The following is a 9956-nucleotide window of genomic DNA, read 5'->3' as shown; positions in this document are numbered from 1 at the left end:
TCCTAATAGCTCTTCCTATTCCTGACATACATGAAGAGTCCTTCAGAAAACATTGAGTCCTTCTGCCATTCTCTGGGGTGACTGTAATTTTTTACTATTCCACAGACTTTAAAACACTAATTTAATGTTTAAAACACTTTAAAACTCTTATCAACTTATTGATTGTAATTCTGAACCTAGGGTATTTCTCAATAATTCCAGCCTTTATCACTAATCATCTCCTTTTGGAAACCGCACAGTCCATCACAATAGTCAAGAACATGAAAAACTGTAGGAAGGTAGCCAGCATGGTCAGGGGAAAGGAAATCTAAGACTGCTTTTACTTTACTAAACTGTGAAGCGCTTGGGACTGACATCTCAAACAATTTCGGGTAAGTTTTTTCACACTGCTTATATGTTTACTGGGATGTGCTTTTCAGGTACTCTTGGCATCCAAAGCTTGCTTCAAATTCAGCCAAGGTTTGGTTTGCATATTAATTATTCTAAATGCATCAGAATACACCCACTTCCCATTCTGGTATCCCTTCCAACTTTAAGTGTGTAGGCTTTTTTATGTCATCACCAACAGCATACAAGCATACCTTTTTTTCCTCCCTGTGTACATGTCCACGTGCACTCATAGAAGTGTGTGTGAACATGTGTGTATGTGTAGATGTTCTTTATGAACATCCTTTATTTTCTGTAATTCCAAGTCCTCAGACATGCATGTTCTTGTCCACTCTGAGAAATATGAGCCAAATTAATGATGAAGTGAAGTACACAGACCATTATAAACTGTTGGAGGGATTTGAAAGTGAGCTCTTTCTGGTTTACTAATTTTATTTTTGTCTTTCTGTGATCCTCAGTTAAAAAAAATAATGAGAAATTAGGGGGGAAAAAAGTATTTCTGAAAAGTTAATATACATATCCTACCAGGCAGATCCTAATCCACCCAAGTCTCCTTAGAAAGCAGTGAGCCAATAAATCTAAGTTAAATACTTGTAGTCCAAATGTTTAAAGCTCTACTGAATCAGAAGTGTTACAGATTCTTAGTGGTAACATACATTTTGACACGTGGTAAAAATTCTAGTAGAAAACAGAGTAATTTTAGAGGGAAGAGGCAGGGTAACAGATTCCTGTGGCTAGGATCCAATTCTGATATTTTCCTCTTAATATATATATATATAAAAATATATATTATATCTATATAATATATATATATATAAATCTATCTATAGAAATGTATATATATATTATATTATTATTTTTTTGGGGGGGGGGGTGGAAGAAGTTGCTATGTAACTGAAAACCTGATGCGACAACTTCCATATTATTTTAAAATAAATTTTAAAACAATGTTAAAATAATGTTTAGGGGTAATTCTTATAGAACAGGTATGGCCAGAGTAGTAGTAAATGAAAATATCCCAGAACTGATTATTATTTTAGTTATTTAAATGGAAGACAAAGCTCAAAATATTTTTTTCTCAAAGAATCTGCATGTCCTCCAGGAGTTAGAAATGTCATGCTATTCAGCTTGCTGTTTAAATCAGACACATAAATTTACTAGTGTTGTGCAGCTTTTTCCTCATTCTTTTATCTTTTGAGACATTCACTGACTGTTCTGCTCAGCCCAATTGTACGTCCATTTATAACAGATCCTAATGAAGGTATAGAACTGACCAATACTTTTCCGTGCATTCCTGTCTTTACTTGAGAAATGTTTTTTGTGTTTTGTTCCTTTAGTGTTAAAGTATTACAGATTATAAACAATAATAGCAACGGCTATAAGGGAAGAGCGATCCTGCATTCAAACATTTATGATCCATTTTTCAACATGGGATGCACATAAATATACTTTGGGTTAGATTCCAAGGTCAGTTATACAACTATAAGTTAGATATAACTTCACTACAGTTAAGAGATTATTGATATACACTTGAATAACTAAATCAGATTTTTTAAATTTTTTTTTTAAAAAAGTTTGATTCAAAACTTTCCTACATTCATGACTAAGGCTTTTGGGGATGGGGGAATGCAATCTCAGAAGTTATGTGTTTTGTTGTTGTGGTGGTTTTGTTTGTTTGTTTAGCAAAAACTATAAAGTTATTAAAAATAAGTAAATCAGGAACAAAAGCTCTTTATCAGTTACTGTCTGGGAACACAGATTTTCCAACCTCCCTTTGAGATTCTAAAGTAAGCCAATAAATAGACAGAATACATTGATCAGTGGTCCTGCCCTGAGCATATCTGGGACATAGGCTCACTCACAGCTCATCAGTCAAAGCTGAGCTATGCTCAGTCATACCAGTTCTATTTGCACTTCACACTGGGAAACAAAGAATCACAAGCACCTTTGCACTCATGAAGGGATGGGAAGTGTACTCTAAGTAAATTTACTCAAAATGGGGTGAGAGGAAGACTTGGAAATGGAGTGAGAGAATGACTTAGAAAGCTTGTTTCTTCGCTCCCCAGAAGTCTCATGCTTGACATTTTCTCCCATTGCTGCACAGAACACATCTTTCCTCAACATTCTCCCTCCTCCTTTTTATGATTTCCCCACCCTTGTGAGACACAAAAACAGAGAGCCTATCATTAATCTTCTTTCCCAAAGTGTTTAGGTCTATGAGGTCTGGCTTTAATTACCAGTCATAAGAAGAACTAATTACACTGTTCTAACAAAGTCAGGATGGAGGAAGGGGGTGATGTTGTGAGGATTTGCCAGTGCACATCTTTGCATACTAGTTATTCCCATTGCTACTTCTGTGTCACTTGAGGAAAGAGATAAAAAGACAAGTATGCAGGATTTTCTCCAAGTTTATAAATGCCTCCAAAGATACCTCTGTGGGAATTAAAGCTTTCCTTGTGGGAGTAGTTCTTGTACAGTGCAGAGCAAACAGATAGCACTTCAACAATAACTGCATAATGATAGTGAGTTAGCCAGTGACTCAAAGCTAAGCTATGCTAACCTAAAATAAGCATTACAAATGTGGGAGTCTAATTCTGAACCAAAGGACAAAATATTTCACTGATTTAAATCAAAAGTACAAAGTACAGAAGCTACTTCTCTTTCTATCAGCTGACGCTTGATTTAGCCATATCATTTCTGAAAAGTTTCTTCTGAAGCCCACTTATAAAGTGGGCTGGTTCATGATACATTTAGTATCTCCAAAATACACTACTTTGCTCTAAAAATGTTCTTATTCAGAGTTGAAGTCAGAATGGAACACTGACTTACATATAAGCACTCCACCATGAATGGAACTGCAGCTTGTTGAAGGTAAAGCACTTCAGTATTTCAGCCAATAAAACAAGTTGTTTCTCTGATCCTTCTGTGTACCTAAATGAATTGACTGGGTGCTTTAAAACATCAAGTATAACACAGAAATAGCATTTGAAGGGAAGGATGTGTATGGCAACTTTATGTTACTTAGTAACAGGGACAATAACATTAAAAATGATAAGTGAAATGGGAGACATTCCAGGAAAAATAGATAATGTCTGAGCTTGTAGTGTAAACCATCTTGCTGAAGGCCTGAAAAGGACAAAGAGGTCAAGACTAGAAAACAGTTCAGAACTTCTCAGGGCAATCTAGCATTTAGCTACAGTTGTTGTTGCTGTTGCTGTTTTCTGGCTGAGAACTGTGGCATGACATGCCTGGCACAGATATGGCATGGCATGGAGGTCCTGTCTGACAAGCAATGAGCTGTGCCTCATCTTTCCCCGATCTCACAGCCTGAGCTGCTTCATCCTCTTGCAGTGGCCTCATCGTAATCAGCAGTTCTTCCTTAGCTGGGAGATCTGTAGCAGGGATGTTAGTGATGCTTGGAAAACACTATATTGACAAGTATCATCAGTCACTCTGCTCTGCTTTGAGATGTTAAAGTATCTGAAGAAGTGTGAAACATAGAGTTAGATAGCTGGGGTGCCAGAAGCAATGTATCTATGCTAATGGGCTGCTCTGTCTGGTTTAATAAATGCTTCTTCCTACCTAGTTTTAACAGTGATAGTGGATCTTTTATTGCCCAGAATGCTATGCAACAAGCCCTTTTCTCTGTGTACAGTCACTGCCAAAGCTATCTTTCTATGCCATCACATGCAAAACACTGGATCACTTTAAATCAGTTTCTGGGTATTTTGTAATACATCACTAATTACTGCAAAGGTTTTAATGTTTGTTTACTTCAGTAAGAGTTTGTTTCATTTACTGTGATTCATAACTTAATCTGTGATGCAGAATCAGTCATCTTTAATTGTCACAGCTATGACAATTGCAATATGACAATTAGGAAAACAGTGCTTATTTGGTGACTGTTATCACCCTCAGACCCTTTTTTGTGGCCTTACTTTATCTGGTTTCATCAGAAGGCCCAGCCTTTGGGGACTGCAGTTCAAGGTCAGTAGCTTCTGGTAATGGTAGAGGAGGAGAGATTGAATGGCAAAGTATCCGGTGTTTTTATACATAAGTGGAAAAAAAACTGTGTCAGCAAAGTTCTTAGTCTGAAATTATTATTATTATATATATTTTTAATTTTTTTATACAGCTAGGAGTTTTGGATTCCATAAACTATTTTCAGTTCTCTTGAATGTCTCCAAACATTACACTTTCTAGATGACAGACAAACTGTGTTGAGGAGTTGCTGTGTCAACAGTTTATGTTGCAGCTGACTCATTGCAACTCTCATGCACACATAAAAGTAAACAGATAAAATTGTGTTGATTTGCTGAGTGCTATTCAATCCTTCATCCATCTGAAGCCATCATCCATCTGAAGTCACCTCCAATAAACACATTAAGTAACACATTATCTAATACTTCTCCAAGTCTTATCAATAATGAATGCTGCAAGTATTTGTATATTCAGGTTGCTGCTCAACCTTGTGTGACAGACCAGAATCAAATTACTCTACCATGAATGGCTTGTAAGAGACCTGAGGCAGTAAGAGATGCAGACTCAGTGCACTGGAAGAAAAGAATGCATGTGTTACTGAGCTCAATAGTGTTCAGTTCATCTATAGTCAAGCATTTATTTTCTGCATTGTATGAAAGACTGAAAGAAGTTTTATGGGCTGTGTAATGTAGAACGTAAACCTCTCTGGTCATAATTGTCTATGAATTCCAGTCTAGGGATCCCCAGTCTATGAATCCCAGATAATCTGTTTTCTCCCCTTTCTTTCATGGGACCAATGGTCATAGGGAGTGGTGAGTTTCACACATACAATCACCTCTTCAATTCCTGTGACAGAAATTTAGAGAAGTGCAAAAGACCAACCCTTCCTTGTCAGTCTAACTAAAGCAGCATGAGGAATGTGTGTATCTTCAGGAATGTGGTCCCTTGCAGCAGAAGGAAGTAGGTTTGCACAGATCAGTTAAAATTAAGGGACTAAGTGGATTTGCAGGTATTTGTACAAAACAGGGAAGAAATGAAGGAATGGAGAGAGAGAGAGAAAGAGAGAAATAATTTAAAGAATAATTAAAAGGAGAAATGGAAAATGAAATGTTTAGAATGCCACATAATAGTTAAAAAGCAGTGAACAGAGAAGCAAACTAACAGATTTATAAAAGATCATTTATATAATTATATTTTAAAAAGAAAGCTAACACTATGTCACCAATGGTTTAAAAACATTTTTCAAGTAGACACAATTACTGTTCAGTTTTGTAGTGTGTCTTCAGACTAAGCAAGCTAGGGAGCTTTGTTACTTTGAACTGGAAACAGTACTTTAAAACAGTGAGCTCTAATGCCTCAGAATTGAATTAGCTCTTCCATATTATAGGACTATTTAAATAATTTCTTCAGTGTCAACAAAACCTTTTTTTGAATAAATAATGAGACATATCGCCACACCCATTCCAAACAATCTGTTCCAGAACAATTGCTGTCTCATTGAAATAGTTACTCTAATAAAAATTCTGAGCAATTTGATAAGGTGATTTTTATGCAATATTTAAAAGGGTCAGTCAAAGCAATGTGGATGACTTCTTTTTGTATACGTGTAAGAAATGAAATAGTAATTATGATAACTAACAACTATGAAAAAAAAAAAGATGATGCAGAAAATTCATTGTAATTGTACAAAACTTTTTTCACTCTAGAGTGGTCTAAATTGGTATAAACAGGCTCACTAGAATGCATAACATATATTGGGGGGGAGGGAGAGAAAGACAGAGAGAGTGTGCAACTGTTTAATGCTTAACTGCAATGTGCACTGCACAGTTTTGGAGAGGAAATGAACGCCTTTTCTCTGTGGAAACAAGTGGTGAATTTAAGAGGTCAGAATATTTTCACCCGTAATGGTTTAGGGCCAGTTCATCCATTTTAAGACTTTCCTCTTATAAATTAAATTACACCAGATCTCTAAAATGAGCAAGGCAGCAAGTCTGTTTTTTGTCTTTGTAAGAAAAACTAAACAAAAAAAAAAGCCACAGTTTCTGCAAATACTCCTGCAAAGGACAACTGGTAAGGTTTGGAAGAAAGGGTCTTAGAAGGGTCTTAGAAGGACCCAATCCCACCCCCTCCATCTCTCTGGTTTTCTTTGGGAAGAGGCTGTTCAATCAAAATACCAACCTGGCCTGCTGATGCTTGAGTCCTGAAAATATGTGAGTTGTGAAAGAAGGGTTCACAGCACAAAGCAGTCCCATCATGTGGTGCAGGAGCACTAAACAACAAGACCTATCACTTTGGTCAGAGTAAATAGCTTGTAGATGTGTCTATGAATATTAAACTCACTTCAAACAGCAGGGAGCAGGCAACCTACTGTTTGAAATAAGAATGTGTGCTTACAAATCATCCACTATTGAGGGACTTTCCCCATCAGACTGCAAGCCAGCAGGCAATCTAATTTTTCCTTTAATGGTTCCTACAGTGTTGAACTGGCTTTCTTGTAAAACCCCATTCATTTCATCTCTGCCTGTTTTTGAAACACCACCCTAAGACCTTTCCTGACTATAAGGTGTGTGCAGAATTACAACTATGGTCATATATTTGCTAATATTGTGGAACTGTGGGTTGTTTTCCTTTTTCCTTTTTCTTCGTAGTGTGGGTGTTTGTTTGTTTGTTTCATTTTTATTTTCAGGGCAATCCTATTATTTCTTTTAATATTTTCTTTGTTTTAATTATATTGTTTCACCCTGGCTTTAGAAGAGAAGTAAAAAAGACTACTGTGGTTAACTAATTACCATTGTTTGATATCACACCACTTACTGAATTTTCCAGGGAAACACCATAAACAATAACACCTGGGCCACTAAAGCATAATATCTCTTCCTACCAGTACTCACAGCAACACTGCTGAAACATGCTTTAGAATTATTAACGGGGGGGAGGGTGGAGGGGAGAAAGGGAAGGAATTACTTCCCACCTGACCAGTCAAATTGTGAAAAGACAGGTTTCTCAAGTTGTGAAAAGACAGGTTTCTCAAGAAGGCATCTTGCTATTGGAAACAACCAGAGTTGTTTCACAAAAGAAAACACATGAACATTATCAGGAATATCTTTCTAAGTATGATTTATGGAAGTTCCTCAGTATTTTATCATAGTTATTTTAAGCTGGTTGATTTGTTTTAAGGTTCTTTTAAAGGGCTTAAATATTAAAAGGGTAGTGAGATTCAACTTTTTTTTTTTTTTTTTTCTTTTCTCCAAAGCTCTCTCCGTCAATAGGTATATAAAAACTAAAATTTTTAAGGAAAGTAACCTAACACTTGATTATGCAAATTTCTTTCTCGGAAAGCTCTGTTCTCTTTTTCAGTGATATATTTTTGTATCACCATGTACTCTGTTAGCTTTCCAAGTTTATTATTATTATTATTTATTTATTTATTTGTTTGTTCTTTATTACAAGCCAGCTATATGCTGTGCTAACACATCAGTGTTAATCTTTCAGTTAAACATTATCTGTTACATGAGCTAGTCTCTACAAAGTGCCTGTGTAGGAGAACTATATTTCTCTGTGTGAATTTTCTAGTTAGAATGAACTCCTGCCTTAATCTTGCTATACTAATTTAACTATACATATATATGTATATATATGCCGCCAGGTACCCTTATGTTCGTCATTACATGTATAGTCATACAAAGGCTGTGTTTTGAATCTGCTTGACTGTGTGTTTAAAAAAAAAAAAAAAAAAGGCAGAATAAAAACTTCTGTAATTAATGTCAGGCTGTCTAACATGATATAGATATTTTACAGACATTGCAAATTACTCCACTGTGGTCTGGGTAGCAAAAAAGAATGGATCAAATTATTATGAATACAAGATATAAAATCATGACAATGAAAACAATGCCTCTACTCATGGTTACAAAACTTCAGAGATCCGCTTTTTAGAGCTATGACTGAATACTGTAGATAAAATCCCCAATGTATTCATATCTGAAAATGTTGCTATTGTTTCTGATACAGCAAGTATTTCACATTAGCAGCTGTACATAATGAACCTGTAGCCTATGGTCATTGTGATCATATTATTTATATGGTATAAAACAAAGAGGAGGTAGAAAGAAGTTTTGGTAAGTTGTGGCAATGTTTGTCTTTGTTGTTAATATTATTATATGGTCTTTCTGGGCTTTCATAGAGGACATTTTGTGAAACAAATTGACTCCTCTTGACAAATATCAACTTCCCCTCTCCAAACAGTATTTATCTGTACTTGCAGAACTCTTAAATTAAGTAAGAATGTATGTATAGACTGAAAAGCACAACGATTTTCTAATAGAAAGATTCAATATCCTGTAAAGCACCCTCTCAAGGGAGAATGTAAGGAGACCCATTGCTCGAATCATTTAAAACTAAACTGGACAAAGCTATAATACACTATAGGGAACAGTTTTGAATGAGGGGGGACTGTACTAGTTGATTTAACAAATCTTTCCCATTTTTAGGTTCTATGACTTTGTAGCAACTTTAATGGAACACAAGATATGTAGAGCTTCCAAAATGGCTGAGTATCAATCCCAGAGCTGTTCATCTGGAACCACATTATATAGGTATTGTTTAAATTGCATCAGAAACTAAGAGCTGTGCACAGTAGATATATTACAGGATTATGATCCACAATAGGACCCTCTACCTCAGGGTATCAGTGCTATTGTTAAAATTTCCAGATCATGTTCTTTCTCAGTTCTTCCACTAATAAAACTGTAGAACCAAACTGTCAATCTTTACTAATATATCATTCTTTTCATTTGTATTTTGCTTATTTTTCCTCTAAAACTCAGTAATTGTACAAAATTATTGAATTAATGTGAGAAATAAACACTTATAATGTAACTTTTAGCTGACAGATACATAAATACAAACCTGAACTGGTTTTGTTCTGGAGAAGCTTTATTTATCTACAGTGACAATTAACTTTCATTTTCACTTTAACACAATTAAATATAGTACCTGATCTAAAGGCTATTGTTCTCTCACCAAATTCAGTGGACTTTGGAAAAAGCGTACTGTGCAAATAAAAGCTAGACTCTCTACTTAGAATTGAACCCAAGACAGCAAACATAGGTACTGCATAGTCTTCCACATATACCCTACTCATGATATGCAACTCTTCTACACAGTGCTTGTGAGCTACTTTTGAGCAAAGTATGATGAAATGTATAAAACATACTGCTTTTATGTTATATAAAGGTCTAGGGATTAAGATCAATCATAGTCATTTTCTTCTAGGTCTATGCTAGAACCCAAGCCTTTATTTCCAGACTTTAACAAGTCCCTTTGCCACCTGTTCCTGGCAAACATAATGCATAGTTGGCTAACCAGTAAATGCATACTATAACAAAGTGTTGGTAGATAAGAGGAACCAAACCAGTTCTAGTTATGAAAGCTAAACAGTAGGCTATATATATATAGAGAAAGATATAAATATAAACTATATTAGAACTATGTTATGAACTACATTATGAACTATATTATATAAACTATAAACCATAACTAAACTCTATATTTTTTATATATTTTGTAGTTTTCAGATGGTGACTTTT

Source organism: Netta rufina, assembly GCF_964035555.1.
Source record: "Netta rufina genome assembly, chromosome: 2".
Taxonomy (NCBI): Eukaryota; Metazoa; Chordata; class Aves; order Anseriformes; family Anatidae; genus Netta; species Netta rufina.
The sequence above is the reverse complement of the archived record's forward strand: the minus strand, read 5'-3'. Positions refer to the sequence as shown.